This window comes from Odocoileus virginianus, chromosome 17 (genome assembly GCF_023699985.2).
Source record: "Odocoileus virginianus isolate 20LAN1187 ecotype Illinois chromosome 17, Ovbor_1.2, whole genome shotgun sequence".
Taxonomy (NCBI): Eukaryota; Metazoa; Chordata; class Mammalia; order Artiodactyla; family Cervidae; genus Odocoileus; species Odocoileus virginianus.
This window is the reverse complement of record NC_069690.1, coordinates 28,527,653-28,549,038: the sequence shown is the minus strand read 5'-3', so window position 1 is coordinate 28,549,038 and position 21,386 is coordinate 28,527,653.

Genomic DNA, 21,386 nt, shown 5'->3' with positions numbered 1-21,386 from the left:
ATAATTGCTTTATAATGTTGTGTCAATGGGCATGAGTTTGAGCAAGCTCCAGGAGGAGGACAGGGAAGCCTGGCAGGGTTCCATGGGTTTGAAAAAGAGTCAGACATAACTAAGTGACTAATCAACAACAAGGTTTATCCCTACTCATTCCGGGAATAAAGTACTCATCACACCTTGTTAAACTTCTTTACATCCTTTGAATCATCGAGTCCAAGGAGCTGTGGATTTAGACGATCCTTGATAGAATACATCTTTGTTGGGCTTAACAGCATATGTTTGAAATGTAATGGTTCTCTGCCTATTTAATCAATGGGCCCATGGTTATTACTGACCACGTTCTAATACTGAGTTCCTTAGTTCAATTCTGGCCAAGCCTAGAAGTGATAGATGTCTCTGTATTTTGGTTTCAGATACTGAAATTTCTACGTTAGGAAACTTAATTACTTTTTTTAAAAGAAGGAACCAAACTTTAGAAATCCTCCCCAAACACAGCAGGTATAGTGATGGGTGGTGATGTCTGCCTTCGACTTGCAGATTAGGACATATTTGGAGAGACTGAAAGTCACAGACATGTCAACACAGCATATAGTTAAGTTATTAAGCACTCTGAAGTTTGACACTTGCTGCCTATAAGACATTGAATAATTCATTAGCTTCTCTATCCCTTGGTTTTTCATCTGGGCAGTGGGATAATAAAGCTTCTATCACAAAGAGTTCTGAAATTCTATGAGACAGCGTCTATAAAGGGCTTAAAGAAGTCTCTAGCACAGAAAAAAATAATCAATATATGGTGGTTACAATTTTGGAGAGTTAAGTCAAATGAGAGCTTTCTAAACCTAAACCATCACTACTTATTGAACTGAAGCTGTGAAGCTTTTTTTGCTAGAAAGCTGGACTATGAACCACTGGATTGCATGACTTCTTTCCAGAGGCTGGGAGAGAAGAGGGTATGATAAACAGCTGGAAGACTACCCTGTGAATCAGAATCTACAAGTTGAAGTCCAGGTTCCTCCCTTTAGAGCCACAGCAAGTCCGGGCCATGCCGGAATGGCTTTGGACAGGAGCGGTGGTCATTGTGCTGGAACCATCACCATCTTGGAAAGCCTATGGAGGAGGTGACATAGTCTGTTGAGCATCCTGGCACTTCCCCAGGAAGAACTCGCAGTCAGAAGGGGGCTTGAGGCAGGCAGCAGACTGCAGAAAGAGCTTGCGTCATTTCAGGCTCCTTAGCACCATCTGTTATGGCCATCTTGGCCTGCTGGAGAGGACTCCTAGGTTACTGACACCACTGGGACCTTTCAAAAGGTCATTTTCCTGCTGTTCAGTGATTACCACTCTATGGGAAGGACTTCCACAAAGTGATAGCCATTATCTTCCTTGATTAGAAGGAGGCAGTCATTTATGTGTTACAACTTGGAGTATGTTGCAAGGATGCCCCCCACCCCACCTTAAAGCCTTCAGTTTCCCCCAATTCCATACCATCTAGCCACTGTACCTGCTCCTACCTGTCCTATATTTCTTTTTAAGTTTTTTTTTTTTTATGTGAACCATTTTTAACGTCATTATTGATTTTGTTACAATGTTGCTTCTGTTTTATGTTTTGGTTTTTGGCCCCAAGGCATGTGGGATCTTAGCTCTCCCACCAGGTATAGAACCCATACCCCCTACATTGAAAGACAAAGTTTTAACCACTGATCCACCAGGGAAGTCCCAACCTGTCCCACATTTCTAATAACTCTGTCATTACTTTGAGTGAAAGGATAAAAATAGGGAACTAGTTCTGAGAGGTCACAGAAAGCATCCTTACTATTTCCTTATCTAGAAGTAGCGTACCTCTCAGCTTCTTCCTTTATGCACTCTCTTTGCCCCAAGCTCTCAATCATTCAAAATTTACTGGGTTGGCCAAAAAGTTCATCTGGGTTTTTCTGTAAGGTGTTATGGAAAACCCACAAAAAATTTTTTGGCTAACCCAATATTTTCTGAGGGTATCCTATATGCCAGATGCTGGAGATACAGTGGTGACCAAGAGAGGCAGGGCCCCTGTTCTCATGGACCGCATATTCTAGAGCAAGGAGAATGAACCAAGTCAGTGTAAGGACGAGATCAGTTTGGATGGTGAAAGAGGCAGGCAGTGTAGAGTCATGGATACAAGCTGGGTCTCTAGACCAAGACAGTTGAGGTTCAGTTCTTGGCAACTTCCCTCATTAGTTGTGTGACCTTAGGTCAGTTACTTAACCAGTACAGCATGGGTCCTTATTTGTGAAATGGGGATTTTAATAGGGTCCCTCTTGTATGAAGCATCGGAGCTGAGACTTAAACGCTCACCAGGAGGCAGCCGCATGAAAAACGCAGGGAATGATTTAACCAGAGGGAACAGCCAGTACAAATCTCTTGTGATAGAAACAAACAGCCTTAAAGCATTCTCATCCATGTGTCTGGCACTCACTGAGAAAGGGTAAAACTGGTCAAAGATGGAATTGGACAGGATGTAGGCACCAGATTGTGGTGACTGATAAGTCTGGTAGAGAACTTTGGATTTCATTCTAATTAATTAGGTTTTAACCTCTGCCGGGAGGGATTTCTGCCTTCCCACGTGGCTCAGGGATAAAGAACCTGCCTGCCAGTGCAGGGGATATGGGTTCCATCCCTGGGTCAGTAAGAATCCCCTAGAGAAGGGAATGACTACCCGCTCTAGTATCCTTGCCTGGAGAATCCTATGGGCAGAGGAGCCTGGTAGGCTACAGTCCATGAGATTGCAAAGAGTCAGACACGACCGAATGACTGAGCACAGAGGGATTTCTTCTTACCTAGCTCCACATTTTAGAAAAAGAATGTACTGAAATCCCATATATCTTTCAAACTCTTTTCTAATGGCATGTTTTCTGTGATGTCTTTATTCCTATGCCCACCAGAAAAATTAGCTTCCTACCTGGCACTTGGATCATCCTATCTGTTGTATGTTTGCTTCCTGTATCCATTAGGAGTGTCTGAGGATACTCAAGTCCCATTCACTTCAGAATCACCTATCGAAGTGCATGGCACAAATAAATCTTCTTCAGATGACTGAGTAGATGAATAAATGCACCAGTGAATGCTTGAATGGAAGATACCAGCTTGGGTCTTTTGGCCAGATTTGCTCATTGAAAGTCTGGACCCAAAGGGGGTGATCTGCAGCCCAGGTAGATTTCACCTAGAGCAAAATGAGACCCTGGAAACAAGAGGGAGAATGAGAAGACACAGAAGGGAAGAGGTTTTGAGTGGGACTTTGATGGAGGCTACATCTGCTTTCCTCAGCTCTAACCCTTGCTGCTTTTGTGTGAACTTGGGAAATCACTCAGTGAAAATTCCCATGCTCTACTAATCCCAAGGTAGACTTCTGACCACTCCAATCTCTTAAACAAGAACAAAACAAAACAAGACAAAGACCCCAAATGAAAACAGAACCAAATAAACCAAAATCTCCAAACAGAAGTTAAAGGAAAACAATCTTAGTTCGAAGAAGTAATCATAAAACCTAAGATCTGGGGCTTCCCTGGTGGTTCAGTGGTTAAGACTCTGCACTTTCCAATGCAGGAGGTGTGGGTTTGATCCCTGGTCAGGGAGTTAAGATCCCACATTCCTTGGGGGCCAAAAAAAAACCAAAACATAAAACAGAACCAATGTTGTAACAAATTCAATAAAGACTTTAGAAATGGTCCACATCAAAATAAATTAAAAAAAAGAAACAACCCAAAGCTTAAGACTTTAGAGCAAGAGTGACTTCAGGTAACAGCCTCTTTATTTCCTTTTTCTTTCTTCCTTTATCTCACCTTTTCCCTCAAATATTTACCAAGCTCCTACCAACTGTCAAACAAGGAGCTGCCGCTGGGGCAAAATCAGTACACACAACAGACAGTCCTTGTTCTCAGGAGTTTCTTTTCCTTTCCTTCCTGCCTCTCTGCTCTCCTCCTTGTCTGCATTTCTTCCTTGCAGGCTTCCCTTATTCACTGCAGTAAGAGAAAGACTCTGAAATCACAGTTTTAGGGTCAAACTCTGACTGTGCCTGATGAAGGAAGTGGCAACCCACTTCGGTATTCTTGCCTGGGAAATCCCATGGAGAGAGGAACCTGGTGGGCTACAGTCCACGGAGTCACAAAGAGTCAGACATGGCTTAGCCACTGAGCATGAGTGTATGCATGGGGCTGTGCCAGCTAGTGATTGCTCTCTTTGATGATTTTCCCATCCCCCAATTTTGAAAGGTCTCGGTCAAAACCTGTCCCAGGTATGAGAAGTCGTTAAGAAAGCCTGAAAGTGGAGGGAACCAGAATACTAGAGACCTAGGCTGAAGTCTTGGCTCTGACATTCTGACCTTGGGCAGACCACGTAACTTATCCATCTCCCCATCTTTATGGAGTGACGATTGCCCTTTCCAACATTCTCTGACTCTGGGCAGCATCTTTCAAAGCGATAAGTCAGCTAGTATCCCCGCCCCCAATGCTGGGCTATCTGATACAGCTGACAGATGCCACATCTGCCAGCCTGTTACCACACCTCCAGGGAGAGAGCTTTAGAGATTCTCACAAAAAAACCATATCTTTTTCATTTCTCTGATGAAGAGACTGACTTTAAAGCCAGAAAGAGAGAACTATGTGCAATTTGATGGGACTCAGAACATCAAAGGCAGTTGAGTTGGTGTTTGGAACAATCTCTCAGGTCAAATCTAATTTTATCTGAGCTGATGTTTCCAAGCTTTGGTAATTGCTCCCAGTGTAACTGCCGATTCCTTGTTCTAAGCCTGTGAGCAGGGCCTCCAGTGGGGGGTTCAGATGATGGCTTTTGTCTCTGTTGCTCTTGGGGTGGGGGTGGTGCAGTCCAGGTCCCAAGACTAGATTTCAGTCCTGGGAGCTGTAGGTAGACAAAGCAGAAAGGATACTGGCCTTGAAATCAGGACCTATGTCTGCAAATCTTGGCTCTACAAGAGAGACCCAGAGAGTCTCCTTCTCAAGGACTTTTCTACTTGAACTTGACAATTTTGTGCACTGGCTTCCAGAAGACTTTGTGACAGAAGAAGGGTGGGGTTGTGGAGAGTGGGGTGCTACTTAGGGAGGTCAGGATTGACAGGCAGAGGCTCAAATGGCACAGTGACTGCACACAGTCATCCCCCTGACATAAAGAGAAGGTGTGAGCCTAGAAGCTGGGGTCACTGAGAATTGCAGGAAGCTGCTGGTGTTCGGGGCTTCCCAGGTGGCGCTAGTGGTAAAGGACCAGCCTCCCACTGCAGGAGATGTAAGAGATGCAGTTTCAATCCCTCGATTGGGAAGATACCCTGGAGGGGGCATGGCAACCTACTCCAGTATTTTTGCCTGGAGAATCCCAAGGAGAGAGAAGCCTGGCAGGCTATAGCCCATAGTGTTGGAAAGAGTCAGACGCGACTGAAGTGACTGAGCAAGCATGAACACTGGTGTTGGGAATGAGAACATAACTTGGGAGAGAAAGGATCTGAGATGGTTAATTTCATGTGTCTCTTGACTATATCACAGGGTGACTGGATATTTTGTCAAACTTTATTCTGGGTGTTTCTATGAGGATGTCTTTGGATGAAATTAACATTTAAATAAGTAGACTGAATAAAGAAGATTGCCCTCCCTAATGTCAGTGGGCTTCGTCCGATCAGTTGAAGGTCTACATAGAACAAAATCTAATTCTTCCCAGAGTGAGAGAGAATTCTCCAGCTGACACTTTTGAACTGGGTCATCTGCTTTTCCTGGTTCTATAGCAGCCTGATGGCCTTTGGACTTAGACTGAGACATTGGCTCTGCAGATTTTGGACCTGTCGGCCTCCAAAATGATGTAAGCAATTTTTATTATTCCTTATAATAAATCTTACAAAACAACTTTCTATGGAATTCAATTCTGCCTGACTAAAACAGCACTCTCTATCTGGAGCAGACTCTCTTACATTCAATGAGGAAAGTGGGAAGAGAAGTTCAAATGAATGCATTCCAAGTCCAAGGCCACCCTTCACTCGACCATCTGTCTTCAGTCTGACAGACTCTATCTCCAAACCTCTTGCCAGACGTAGAAGGGAGCAGGTAGGCACATTAGAGTGGCCTCTAATTGGAAGCCTTTCTAATCCTTTATCCATACCTTCTGGCCCTTCCTGGGTAACACGGGCTTCGGTTTTCCCATCACAGGCATTCCTAGCTCATCATCCTAGCTCAGAAACAAGCATGGCAGACGACCACCCTAACTCTCCTCTCGTGTACATTCCAGGTTCCACTTGGGACACTCTGTGACTCTCATCTGGCCCCTGGATTTTGAGCAAAACATCCATAAAGTACATGGGGATGTCTGGGCTAACTCTGGGCTGTAGCCAGAAACTGAGCAGAAGTAATTTTATGTGCAGGAAGTATTAATAAAATTTTGATACCAATGTGTGTGATTTAGTTTGATTTTTGATTTTTCTTACCTTCTGCCTTTCCCTTCATCATTGAAGAATAAGTTTTTCATATACACTGCTCATAAGGTACTGATATATGAAGTGAATAAGAGAGTCAGATTCAGGGCTTTGGAACTCCTAATTAATCTAAAGCAGATATAATAACCTTGAGTATCGTACATCATTATTTCAAGAACCAGGTGCTTGAAAAGAAAGAAAACAGATGTTCTGAATTCTGCAAAGCCTGGTTAAAAGATCAAGAGGTTAAGTCTGGAGAAAGAAGGCACATTTTATTCATAAACAAGAGATGACAAAGAGGAGCTTGGATGGAGAGTGAAATCCTGCCTGAAAAGGAGTCAGAGCAATCGAGTTAGAGGAGAGAAGGCAGACACATCAAAGCATTATAGATGCAGGAAAGCCTGTGTGGCAGAACACACCTCAGGGGGGAGCAATGACCACTTGGTGGCCACATCAGTGAGTTCTGGAGGGTCAGGTGTGGATGTCCAAGGCTGGGGATGGCCAGCTGCACCTCAACCATCCATAAGGTGGGCCTCTGCTCAGGTGAGAAGGGTACCTGCCCCATCCTCATCCCCTCTGTCCTTCTCATGAAATCACCTTCCTGTCCAGAAAGATGAGGAAGGATGAGGGATAACCCTAAAACTAACTGAGCATTTACAGAAGTGAGATTAAATTTTAAATAGCAGTGAATGCATTGCCTTGAATCAGTAAGACTGCATTTTCTACCATTGAGGGGGATGGGAGCCTGAGACCTAAACTAAATCATTTTATTGATAAAGTTTTGCTTTCCCACCCTTGTTTTTTTTTTTTCCTTCTTTACTATGATATATACTCTTGTCTCAATGCCATTGGTGGGAACATCTGTGTTCTGCTGGATTGTATGGGCTTGTGAATCACTCTCAGATGCTAGGATCATCTCCAGGAGGGAAGAAGAGATGTGGTTGAAGAGATCTGACAGACTTGAGGCTGCCCTTCCGAAGCCAGCATTGTACAGCCACCATTTCCCCTTAGGAGTGTTAACATTATTATTGCCGCTAGTTACTGTTATTGGAGAGTGGGCCATTTCCCAGCCATTGTGCTGAGTGCTGTGCTTAGACCCTTTTACTTTTGTTTGGGTTCCATCAGACTTGGTTGAGGTAAATGTTACCACCTCCAGTCTACGAATGTGTAAACTAATGAACGTACCAACTGTGACTTTTTATGATTCTACAGCTAGAAGCTGGCAGAGGTGGGATTGGAATTCAAGCTTCTCTAAGTATCTTGCTCACAAATGACACGGTTACAGTGAATTGAGTGGAATAACAGGGACATTTGCAAAACTGTCTGAAGGACCCGCCCCTGAATCATTCTAATCATTAGAAATGTAATGAACAGCTGTCACTTGTTCTGTCTGCCTGTTGTCTACATCTGTTTCCATGTTGACAGATTTCATGCTTTGAGATCTTGGTGGAGAGAAGAACTGGCATAGCTGTAGTTGAACATCAGCAAGCATCACTTGGAACAGGCTGAGATTCAAGGGCAAAAGGGTCAGCAGCTCTGTAGGCCTCCCATTCTCCTATTCCCCTACAGAGCAGGACTGAGACCTGTGCAAGACCTGTTGGGTGCGCTGTGGGATGATGTACCAGGAAAGGGACCCACTTCTCTGCTTCTCTTTTATTGTCTAGGGCCAGCATGAGGGTGGTTTTGCAGACAACAAATAAATATTATGGACTCGGGAACCAAGTTGGAATTTAACTGGCAAACAGAGAGAATGTTCTCATGTTTAGAGGAAGAAACAGATGCTGAGACCTGGGGTATCCAGGTGCTGTGCTGTGCTTAGTCACTCAGTTTTTTCCGACTCTTTGCGACCCTATGGACTGCCACCTGCCAGGTGCCTCTGTCCATGGAGATTCTCCAGGCAGGAATACTGGAGTGGGTAGCCTATCCCTTCCCCAAGGGATCTTCCTGACCTGGCAATTGAACCAGGGTCTCCTGAACTGCAGGCGGATTCTTTACCAGCTGAGCCACCAGGGAAGCCCAGTGTATCCAGGTATGTCTTCCCAAAGATGTGAGCTGAGAGATGGACTTTGAAGAATGACTCAGTTTTATTAAGGAGGTGTTCAGTGGATCATCGACTTAATGAACATGAGTTTGAGCAAGCTCTGGGAGTTGGTGATGGGCAGGCAAGCCTGGCGCGCTGCCGTCCATGGGGTTGCAAAGAGTCAGATACGACTGAGCAACTGAATTGAACTGAAGTGGATCGCAGAATATCAACTCCACGGAACATTATGGGGTCATTGAAATTATAATTAGAAATACTGAGTAGCAACTTGAAAACATGGTATTCTATTAAGTGAGCATGGCAGAATAAAACTCTCTGCTGTGATCATGATCACAAACTCCACACTTACCAAAGTGGGATGGAAAGAAAGCTAGAAAATAAATACAAAGGACATGTTTTTGTGGTGCATTTCCAGGCGAATTTTCTTTCCAATTTCCATTCCCTTTGGGATTTTTTGCTATTGTTACAAAACCATTTTTAAAGCAATAGGGGCTGGAAAGGAGATGAACATTCCTAGCCAGAAAAACAACCTTGTCCCAGACTTGAGAATGTGAAGGTAGTTCGCTTATATCCTAGGGTTTCTGCAGTTGAATTTTTGTCTGTTGATTGGATGATCACCACTAGACCAAAAGCCAGGATGGTTTGGATGGAAAGTGCCTGACAGGCACAAACTCAGGCAGGCAGCCGCTCCTTGACTCAGCGATAGAGACACCAGAGTCTTAGCGAGTCCTTCCTCCCTAGGAGGTCCAGGAGAAAGAGCGGCTTTTGGTGTGTGAATGTTGGTGAAAGGGTGTTTGAAGGGCTGAGGGGGTGCGACCTGAGTCAACCATCTTTGCTCTGGTGGTTTTGGCAGCAGTCACATCCGTTGTCCAGCACCCAGCACCACTTTCTCCAGAAAAAACTAAGGAGTGGAGAGCTGCCTGTCTGGCAGCCAACTAAGCTGTTTTCATTTTACTTTAATTGGCCCTAAACTGGTCAACACGGACATGGAGATGCTTGCTCTTCTCACACCCCGTGCTCTGGTCCATGGCATCCGGTGAGAGCCCGAACAGCCCAGCAGCACAAACAGGGGTGCCCAGCTGCCTTCCAGATCCAAGAGATAAGCGACTTCTTTGCAAATGAATCATGGACCAGGAGAGGCTGTGAGGCACCCTCATTTTTCTTACAGAGAGCAACCTTGGAAGAGTATCCTGAGGGGTGGAAGAATATGGAAATTCAAGAGGTCTCAGGTACTGAGGCTGCCTTTCTTTTCCTGGCTCACAAGTCTGAGAACAAGGCAGAAGGAAGAACTGTCAGCACTGTCTCAGTTCCTTACTTCTATCCCCAGACGTCTCAACCTGAGGTTATAAATGAGGCTGCTTTCCTGGGACCTGGATATCTGGAGATGCTGACTTCTGCTCTCCATCTGCTTGCTCCCTGAAACTTCCTCAAAGCCCCACTGGGTCCCTAGGGTGCTCGTGATAAGTCCTCTCAAGTCCTTCCACCCTGAGCTTCCACGTGGCAGCTTGAATGAAGCTCCACCCCTCCCATCTCCTGCCTCCTGCCTTCCAGGAGTTTCTGGAATGTGGCGACCCTGCCCAGCAGCTGTCTGTGGGTTCAGCAGAGCTGCAGGGCCCTCGGGGCAGTACATCCACCTGAGCTCCTGCTCCCCTGCACTGGTCCTCAGCCTGAGAGCTGGGCTGGCTTCTACCCGGAAGCGGGGAGCACGCCCACCAAACTGTCTGTCCTCCTTTGTCGTTCGTGTCTCCAAGCAGTCTTGGTGTGCCTGGAATAATCCAGAAGAGCAATTGCCTCTCTATTCAGCTTTGATCTCTCTTTTTAGGCTTAGACATGGACCAGAGAGCGGGGAGAGGGAACGGGCACCTGGACAAGTCCATAGTATGCCTTCTGTCACATCCTGCCCTCCCAGGAAGGTCCTCCTGCACCTTGAAGGCATTTTCCATGCAGTTTCTGCTAAGATATGCAAGTATCACCTGTCCCACACCTAGACAGGCTTCCCTGGTGGCTTAGTGGTGAAGAATTTGTCTGCAGTGCAGGAGACCCTGGTTCAATCCCTGGATCAGGAAGTTCCCCTGGAGAAGGGAATGGCAACCCACTCTAGTATTCTTGCCTAAAAAATCTCATCAATGGAAGAGCCTGGTATGCTCTAGTCCATAGAGTAACGAGAGTCTAATGAGCCTACATGCACACACATTTGTCACATTAGTTAGTTTGCATATGAAAGATGCACTCACTGGAGATGTTTGCTGTCTCTACGAATCGGCCAGCCCTGGGAGGGGCAATCTCCATTGCCAGCAAGGCCCCAGACATTGAAGGATCAGAATAGAAAGGCATGATCTACAAGCTGTCATACAGTTTTATCATAAGGGTGTAACTGTCGAACAACTTTGCATCCTAGTTCCACAGCATACAAGTTTCCAAAATGATCAAAACAAAGAGGAAGGCAGAGATTCAAAGAGTGAAGTTAACCCTGAGCCATCATGGAACATCCCCGGCGACCTTGAAGGGGTCAGAGGTCACCAAAGGGCAGCCCAAGGAGTGTGTGGATAGAGAACAGGCTGGCAGCATGAGCCGCAGGGTGTGGAATAAAGGTCTGTGATACAGCGGCCTGTTATCCAGTGGCCCAATTGCTGAATCGCTAACAGGAAGTGAGCGGTTCTCCTAGGGATGGAGCTTGAATCTCACGACGCTCTTCTCCGAACCACTGTTCTCAGCATCCTTTGCTCTCGGTCCTTTCAATACCCATCTCTTTGATGTAACTTAGTTTAACGAGACACTGTTAGATTGCTTTCCAGCTCTATAATTCACTCCCCAAGTGTCTTGGTATTCAGTAACCTCTCTGCACCTCTGTTTCTTAGGCTGTAAAATGGGAATAAGATTGCTGTTGTAGGCTCGTCACTAGAATTCAGTGATGTGGGTTAGATCCCTGGGTTGGGAAGATCCCCTGGAGGAGGAAAGGGCAACCCACTCCAGTATCCTTGCCTGGGAAGTCCCAAAGACAGTGGAACCTGACGGGCTACTGTCAATGGGGTCTCAAAGAGTTTGGGCATGACTTAGTGACCAAACAAAATAGTTCATTCACTTCATAGTACATCAGAAACAAACACAACATTGTAAAGCAATTATGCTTCCATTAAAAAAAAATTTTTTTTGATGCCCCTAAACACACTTCTTTTGCAATTAGCAAAACAAGACTTCATAATTTCAGTCTCTGCCTTTGCAAGCCGTGGTCCTTTCAATGAACATCTAGGTGTGGGGGAGGGGTGAGTGTGGTCATTAGACACCTGTGTTCTCACTATTGCACCTAGAAGGCCTTGTTCCTTCTGATCATTTTCTGTTTCATATACCGTTTAGCACCCTGCATTTAGGCTTACGCCTATGATCTTTTCAAGATCTAAGCTCATGAATCTCTGTAAAGGTCAAAGAAATCTCATTTAATGTTATCTCCACGCCCTGGGTGATTTTTTTCCCACTTGATAATAAAGATTGTGTTTTTAACAATAAGAAAAAAATGTCTTTGATATCCTAACTTTGAGAAATCCTTTCAAGTATGTTTTCATATGTGCACATATATTTTATGTCAGACGATGTGACTTTGAAGTGGGCCTGGATGTGTGCATTCATGCACGCTCTGTGTGTGTGTGCGTGTGTGTGTTAGTTGCTCAGTCATGTCTGACTCTTTGAGACCCACAAGGCCCCTCTGTTCATGGAGTTTTCCAGGCAAGAATACTGGAGTGAGTAGCTATTTCATTCTCCAGGGCATCTTCCTGACCCAGGGATTGACCCTGGGTCTCCCGCATTGCAGGCAGATTCTTTAACATCTGAACCACCAGGAAAGCTAGTGGGTGTACACACTTATGCGTATATTATGAACTGTTGCTATGAAGTGATGATACTGGCTTGTGTAACATGAATGCTGAGATGACAGGAGGCCCTAACATCTAGGGCAGTGAATCTCATCTGAGATTTTGCTCCCCGGTGGGAGGGGGTGCATTTAGCAATGTCTACACACACTTTTGGTTGCCTCAACTGGGGTTGGGGTGCTCCTCGCATCTAGTCACAGAGGCCAGGGATGTTGCAGAACATCCTACAGTGCACAGGACAGCCCCTCCTCCAAGAGTTATTTGTCCCCGAGTGTCAATAGTGCCGAGGTTGAGAAACTCAGTTCTAGAAGCAGAGAGATCGAGTATTGAACAAATGCTTACTGGGCATCTAGAATAGTCAAGAATCTATTTTAGCCTTGGCTCAGAAATAAGCATAATGCAAACCTCTGTAGGTATGCTCTCAGATTATTTAGTAAGAGTAGTATCGGACAGGTCTTGACTGGAAACATTTGGTGCACAGATTAAGATAAGCTAAAGAACTAGTCACAAAGGCCTGAATATTGGTGGTGGGGAGCATGAGGGAGAGTGTGGTGGCCTTGGCTAGTAGCAGCCCAGGTTTCCATCTCCCTGGGACCCCAGAGCTAAGGTAAGTGGTGGATGCTGGAGCCTGGAAGGGGATGGAGTCTTCCAGTGCAGCCCCCTTGCTAGGAGTGACCTGCAGTTGAGAGAGTTAACCTCGAGGTGACCCCGAAGGGTAGGAACTCGGGGAGTAGTTATCCCAACCTCCCTCATACCTACTGTAAGGGCACCACGTGGGAAAACAGAAGCCAGAGGGCAGGGGTGGGTATCTGTCTGTGGGGCATACAGCTCAGCATCCCACAGGAAGCAGGATGGAGAAGCGTGAGGGGTGGGGTGGGTACCAGAGAACATGAAGGTGAACAGATGAATCTGGCCAAAGACTTGGTAAAGGACTCTTACTGAAAGCGGATACTGGTAAGATCCGTAAGGGAGGCCTGCATGCAGGGCTCTCAGCTTTCAGAGGCGTGAGGGCTTCCTTCTAGCCTGGATGAGCTCGGGGAGGGCTCAGGAAAGGATGCGGCATTTGAAAGACAGCCTTGGGGAGTGAATAGAGTAACCAGCACGTCAGCCTCTTCCCACTCTGAAAGGTCACCTTCTCTCACAGGCAGGGAAGAGGGGAGCGCTGGGCTGCAAGCCCCCCCACCCCAGCCTCCTCAGCCTGCTCTCCGGCCCACGGATCCCAGCCCCACTGCTGTTCTGGGAACATTCTGCTGGAAAGCATTTTCCATCGAGAATGAGTCTCCCTGGAAGGGGGCATCGGGCAGGCCCTGCTTCCCTTCATTAGTCATTTCTTTGTTCTTCACAAATCTACTATCTTACATATAGAAGCATATCTATCTGTATATATAATGCTTTCATATATATATATGTGTGTGTGCATGTATATATATATATTAACTGTTACGTAGGGTTGCAGTAACCAAAGAACATTTAGATAATAGAGGTGTGTGCGTGTGTGCTCAGTCGTGTCCGACTCTTTGCAACTCCATGGGCTGTAGCCCGCCAGGCTCCTCTGTCCATGGGATTCTCCAGGCAAGAATACTGGCGTGAGTTGCCATTCCCTCCTCCAGGGGCTCTTCCCGACCCAGGGATGGAATCTGTGCCTCCTGTGTCTCCGGCATTGGCAGGAAGATTCTTTACCACTGTGCTACGACTTCCACCGCGGTACAAGGGGAAGACAGCCACCAAGGTGAACCCACACAGGGAACGCCCTCGTGGGCTCCCTCAGCTCCTAGCCATGCTCTCCTGTTTGGGGTCCACTCCTCACTGGGAATCCTCTTCTGCTCTCCCTTCTAAGAGTGTCCACAGATGTCTTCTTACAGAGATGGATCTCAACCCAGGAACAGACTCCCTCCCTGCCAATACAATGCTTGCCCAGCTCTGAGCAGTTCCTCTTAAGACACTATCTCCAGGAGACTCGTAGTGGCCTTTAGCATCTCCCGTCACACAGAGCATCCAGGTTTGATTTCGACACTCCTCTTCTAGCCCCCAGGGTCTTCTGTATGGGGTGAGTTGCCCACCATCCTCCTTGCTCTATTGATCGCTCACTGGAAAGCTGTGGGATTTCTTTCCAATTCTGCCCCCACCACTGCACATCCACATTTCCCAAGGATAAATATTAATTATCAGAGATATTACAGCCTAAACTCAGAGAGTGGGAGAGAAGTATTTACCTTGCATCCCCAAATGCAATGTTTTCAAATGTTTTCAAAGCCTGCTCTCCACATGTAATTAATACCTTATATCATTACTTTTGAACAGTGTAGATGTCTCCACGCTTTCAAACTCAGACCCCTAGAGCCTGCTGGAAATAAGAGATGGGCCCATTTTCCAGCTTTATCCCTCTTAAGAACAGCTCTCCTGACTACACAAAGACCAGACGGGGGCTTTGTAATTACTTCTTGAAAGAGCGAGATTAAATTCTTAGCCAAGGGCATTCTCTCCCCTAGACTCTGAAGGGAGAGAGAAAAGATGGTTTTGTTTCTCTAGTAACAAGATTTTAACACTGAGAGATGGGAGTTGGAGCATGAGGTGTGATATTCAAGGTGGAGAGAACAATGTGAGCAGGAGCACAGAGGTTGGAAATAACACACAGAACCTATGGTTTCAATGAACATTGTTTAAAAATGTGACAGCTATGAATTGTGGGTATATACACAGCAGGTACCAAATTATAGGTGATGTTTAATTATTTCCCTTAAAGATCAATTTTGTGTTTTTAAGAATTCCATGTAGCTGATTTAGAGAAGGATATTATTAACTCACTGAAATAGAAACACAAAAATCCATTTGTTTCCAGTTACTGCCATTACTTGGGTTGACTCCTTTCCCCTTCCACTTGACTGTGGATTCTCTTCATGACATCAGAGTTGAATTCCATGATGTTGGTCCCTTTGGGTTATTCTGTCAGTCTGGTTTCTTTTCTCAGACTCCATGATGCTTATTTTAAAATAGCCAGTTTCACGATCATTCCAAAGCCCTCCTTGCCCACCCCCTAGTTCTTCCCCCCAACTCTAGGGGCCAGACTGGATGCTAGTGACTTAGAACAGGGTAAATGGTACATACCAAACCAATGCTAGGGCCCTGGGAGGTAGGGGCAGAACATCTTCTCGCTGGCTGTCCAGAGGTTAAGTTCATTCTTTCTGTTGGCTGCTGTTTGCTCTCTAACACTAAGTAGCCAGTAGCTCTTGGTTCTGCTGGGTGTCAAGATTCCAAAACACTGTTGGTTATTTCGTGGAGGATGTCCTGTTGGTGTTTCAGAGAGCCCTAGGTGGCCCTGCCCCCTGCACGTTAGCTTGGACTCATCTCCTACTTGTGATGTTTTCCATCTCCTCCTCCCAGGACCCACTCCAGTCTGTCTACCCATCCCATCTTGTTTCCAGGGCCCCAGTCTTCGAGCTGTCTGGAGCTTCCTACTGCACTCCTGCTCGGGAAACACATGTCTTCGCCACATGAAATGGTGAGGGTCACTGGATCCCCCAGTGGCACAGCCTTCTGTCCTCCACACCCCAGACAGCAGGCCTCTTCTTGCCTTTCAGCCAAGAGGATCTCCAGTCCCCAGCCTAGGGGAGGGAGAGAAGGTTTGGGCTCTTGGATTCTCTTGGTTGTCTCTCTCTCCCCCTCGGCTTTGGGGGGAGCGAGGAAGAGCTGCTTTTTGCATGACAACACGACACTCCTTCAAAATGCCACCTCCTCTCCCTCCTGCCTCCCTTCCATGTTTCAGCTGTGTGTGCGGAGGGGGTAGGTGGTACCCTCTTTATTGAATGGCATCCTTCTACATGCCCTGCAGGAAGGGGCTGGACGCAGAGCTGGTGATCCTTGCGAGTGAGAAAGTGGGGTACTTTCCAACACTTGTTTTCAGTCATGGACCTAAAGGGACAATTCCAATATGTGGCAACTGACAGTACTGTGTACCATCATGACCACCCTTCAGAGATCCGTGTACCACCTCCCAAAATTTGGTTCAGATGTCAAAACTGATGATACCACACATTCACCAAAAAGGTATGAAAAAGTATTACTTAGAGAATTGAGGTCTCTGGGGAGAACAGAGCAGGCCTCTCAAGTAGGTCCAAAATAACCTGAGAGATGGAGGAAGGGAGCCTGGCCCAGTGTTTTATGGCAGTTAAGGAGTGGGGGTGGGGTGAGGAGTCTCAGCAAGGGGCAGAGGCTTACAGGTTTCAATCTCCTACTGGTGCCACAGAGGCTGGCGTGCTGCAGTCCATGGGGTCACAAAGAGTCAGATATGACTCAGCGACTAAACAACAATAACATGATCCAACAATCCTACTCCTGGGCTTACATCCCGAGAAAACCATAATTTGAAAAGATACCTGCATCTCAGTGTTCATTGCAGCACTGTTTGCAATATCCAAGACATGGAAGCGACTGAATGTGCATCAGTAGATTAATGGCTAAAGAAGATGTATCCACAGTGGAATACTACTCAGCCAGAAAGAATGAAATACTGCCATTTGCAGCAACAGGAATGAACCTAGAGACTGTCATGCTAAGTGAAGTAAGTCAGACAGGGAAAGATAAGTATATATGATACTGCTTATAGGTGGGATCTAGGATATGACATGAATGAACTTATCTTTGAAACAGAAATAGACTCGCGGACATAGAAAACAATCTTATGGTTAACCAAAGAGAAAAGGGCAGAGGGATAAATTAGGAGTTTTATTCATTAATCAGATACATAGTATATACAAAATAAAACAAGGACCTACCACATAGTACGGGGAACTATATTCAATATAGTGTAATAACCTATAAAGAAAAAGAATCTGAAAAATTATATATATATATATATATATACACACACACACACACACACACACACACACATACACATATATATGAATCACTTTGGGGGCATTCCCTGGGGGTCCAGTGGTTAAAACACTGAGCTTCCAATGCTGGGGTCCCAGGTTTGATCCCTGGTCAGGGAACTAGGATCCTTTAAGTTGTGCAGTATGCCCCCCCCCAAAAAAAAACAAATTTAATCTCTTGGCTGTACACCTGAAACTAACACAACATTGTAAATCAACTGTACTTCAATTTAAAATATTTTAAAAGAATAGGGCCAGATGCTTTATCACAGTTACTTAGACATTAGAGGAAACTCAGACAGTGTTGCTCTTCAAAGTCATCCCTGCAGAGAGCTGGGTCTGATCCTCCAAGGAGCAGAAAGCAAAATGGGAAGGTTAACTGTGCAAAGATTTTTAGGAAAAGGGCCTATGAGGGGGTAAAATAAGGAGCAGACCAGACAATCTGGAAGAGTCATCAGACTGTGACATGAACGTTTGACCTTGAGCGAAGGACAGACAAAGAGATGGTTTGATGGAAATGCCCTAGGAAGCCATGTCGTCTACAAAAGGATCAGCAAAGTCTGGGATGTTGTCTGTGCTGAAGTCAGACATCTCAGGAGTCCCTGCCAGGAAGGGGTCTGGTCTGGGAGCTACGTGTGGGCACCTGGACTTTTTGTGAACAAGCGGCTTCCCCAACTCCACAGCTGAGCCCTGGTTGATCGTCCTTCTTATAACTGGAAGCCTGAGAGGTAGTCTCATGGCCACCTCATGCAGACACCTAGTCCAATGATGGTTTCATTGCTAAAATCACTGTGCCCTTCCTTTGCAGGGAAATGTCCTCATAGGATATGACAGAAACAATGAAAGGGCAGAAGAGTTTGATAGCTTTTAAAAAGACCCTTAACTCTTAAGCCAGACCAGCTTCGGCCAGCTAGAGTACCGCTCCTAGCACTTGCTCTTGTCGTTTAGACGCTAAGTTGTGTCCAACTCATTTGTGAGCCCATGGACTGTAGCCCTCCAGGCTTGTCTGTCCCTGGGGTTTCTCCAGGCAAGAATACTGGAGTGGGTTGCCATTTGCTCCTCCAGGGAATCTTCCCTACCCAGGGATTGAACTTTGTCTCCTGCATTGGCAGGCAGATTCTTTACTGCTGAGCCACCAGGAAAGACGCTCTTAACACTTACCTTTGTGGGTTTGGCTATTGCATACACATACCACATACACGAAGAATCTGCACTTAAATGATAAAAGTCACCATTAATGACATTCCAAGGAATATGCCACAGTGTCTGAAAGTGATTAAAAGGAACAATCCCAGACACATTTGGAACAATAGTCACATCGTAAGAATAATTTTACAGCCTTCCAAGGTGACTTGACTGAGGCGGACCATTCTTAGTGTCTACAGGATTTTAGGGACAATAGTGAAAATTAAAAATAGCTCTGCTTTATATCGTCATTTCCTTTCCATGTGTGCACTGGCAGATGGATATGTGCGAGAATTATTTGCCATGAAGTGGATGAATGGGGGTCCTCCAAAGCTCTGTGCTTGATTTTGTACTTTTCTGTTCTTTTTTTTTCAAAGAGAGATTCCCAAGTTGTATAACTTTTAGGATCCCCCACAAAGCCTTAATCCACCCCAAGAAGGCATATTTGTGGCCTCACATCCTGGCTGAGTTTGTGTCTGTTTCTATGGCTTCCTTTCCCCGCATCCTCACACTTGGGTACATATGGTTCTCCAGATGGGGTAATGCTCTCCTTCACACGTGTTTCTAAATGTCTTTGGATTGTTTAACAAAAAGAAGTTAACGGGTAAAAGCGAGGGGGGAAAAAAACCTGGTTAGACAAATCTCTGAACCAAAGTGAGGGATGGAGGAAGGCCCTTCTCTTTGCCTCCCAGGGGTTCGAGCTTCCTCTATCGTCAGGTTTGGGGAAAGAATGTCTTTCTAGAAGCCACTAGAGGGCACCAGTGTGCAGACAATTGTCACATTTGGGCAGGGTGCTGAGCTCCGGGGAGCAAGAGGGACACTGACTCTCCTATTCCTATAACCAAGAGTCTTTTTTTTTTTTTTCTTTTCAAAGCACCTCTTCCTCCACTTGGGATGTTTCTTCCTGAATCTGAATCATCCTAGTATTTTCTCTTCGCCTACTCACCTATATGGCGTAGGAAATGGCAACCCACTCCTGTATTTTTGTCTGGAAAATTCCACGGACTGAGCCTGGAGGGCTACAGTCTGTGGGGTTGCAAAGAATTGGACACGACTGATGGAGTGATTGAACACAAGTACACACCCTTCTGTAAGGTCTCACATGTCCCCTCCTCCAGGCTATTTGTTGTTGTGAAGATCATCTCTATGAATGAAGGTTAAAGGACCCCCACGAGCATAGACCAGGGAGACACAAGGCCCTGGAGAGAACACTGAACTTATTATCAGGAAACCTGGACTCCAGCCCCAGATTTGTCATTGGCTGTGTGATCTTGAGAAAATCACTCTACCTCTCTGAACCTTCATGTACTTATCTGCAAAAGGCAGAGTCCTCTAAAGTTCTTTAGGTCTGAGGGGAAAAGACTTCATCTAAGTCTTTAAGACTGGATCTAGCAAAATATCCTCCTTTGAAGGCAAAAACCTCTTTCTTTTCCATCATCCTTAAAACCTCTCCTTCTAAAATTCTAAAACCAGCTTCTTTAATATTCTTTATCAGCTCCTGATAAGTAAAATTCCAAATTAAGGACTTCTCTGGGTTTCCAGGCCAACATATGAGGAGCTTGGAAGTCATCTCTCCCGTCCACACAACAGGAGAAAAGATGAACAAACTGAAAATCAACAACGCTTCTTAGATTCATCAGAAAACTGACATCACAGGGCAAGCTGCTCCCCACCCCACCCCCACCCCCACCACTACCAATGAAAGAAACAGACAGGTAGACAAAGAATCACACATTAGACAAAGTTCACATGGAGCTGAAGATCAGGAGGAGGAAACGCAGGAACCAGTTCTGGGTTCCTTTTATCTAGTTTATCACGTCAGACTTGCAGCAAAAAATGTAACAAGGCATACTAAAAGACAAAAAAAAAATACAGAACAATAACTACTACTACAACAAAAATCCCCACAGGTTGAAGAGATAGGGAAAACATCAGAGACAAACTCAAATGTGGCAGAGATGTTGGAATTAGCAGACTGGGAATTTAAAGTTACTATGATTAGTATTCTAAGGGCTCTAATGGAGAAACTAGACAACATGCAAGAACAGATTGGCAGATTGGTAATGGAAGCAGTGAGGTGGAAACTCTTAGAAAGAATCAAAATCAAGGGCTAGAGATCAAACCACCATGACAGAAATGAAGAGTGCCTTTGATGGACTCATCAATAAACTGGACTCGGCTGAGGAAAGAATCAGTGAGCTTGAAGACATCAATAGAAACTTCAAAAACTGAGACTCAAAGAGTAAAAAAACGAGAAATATAGAACAAAGTACTCTAATGACCGTAGGACATTAATAGAAGTCGCAATGTGTGTATATGAGGAATATCAAATTAACGATGTCCTCTCTCGTCTATGCTAACCACATCACTTACATAACTGCATCACTCTTACCTGCAAAATTCAGAGCTGAACTAAGAAACCATGTTTTTGCTGTAACTCCTAACACTGCCATATCTTATTAAATCATCTCTGTTTAAAAGATGAGAGACTTCACGAGGGATGGATGAGAAACCCAAAGAAGTCCTGAATTTGGAATTTTATTTATCAGGAGCTGATAAAGAATATTAAGGAAGCTGGTTTTAGAATTTTAGAAGGAGAGGTTTTAAGGATGATGGAAAAGAAAGGTTTTTGCCTTCAAAGGAGGATATTTTGCTAGATCCAGTCTTAAAGACTTAGATGAAGTCTTTTCCCCTCAGACACAAAGAACTTTACAGGACTCTGCCTTTTGCAGATAAGTACATGAAGGTTCAGAGAGGTAGAGTGATTTTCTCAAGATCACACAGTCAATGACAAATCTGGGGCTTGAGGTAGGGAAAAGAGGCTTACCTAGTTTCTCTGTAACCTCATTGGTCTCATTAAATTGGTCTTGAAGTGACCTCTCTTCTCCCATTTTCTGCCTGAATCTCCTACTCCTCAGAAGACAACGCGTTCAGACCATTGGACCGTGACCAATGCGACCTCAAAGCTGATATTCTTCATGGTGGAA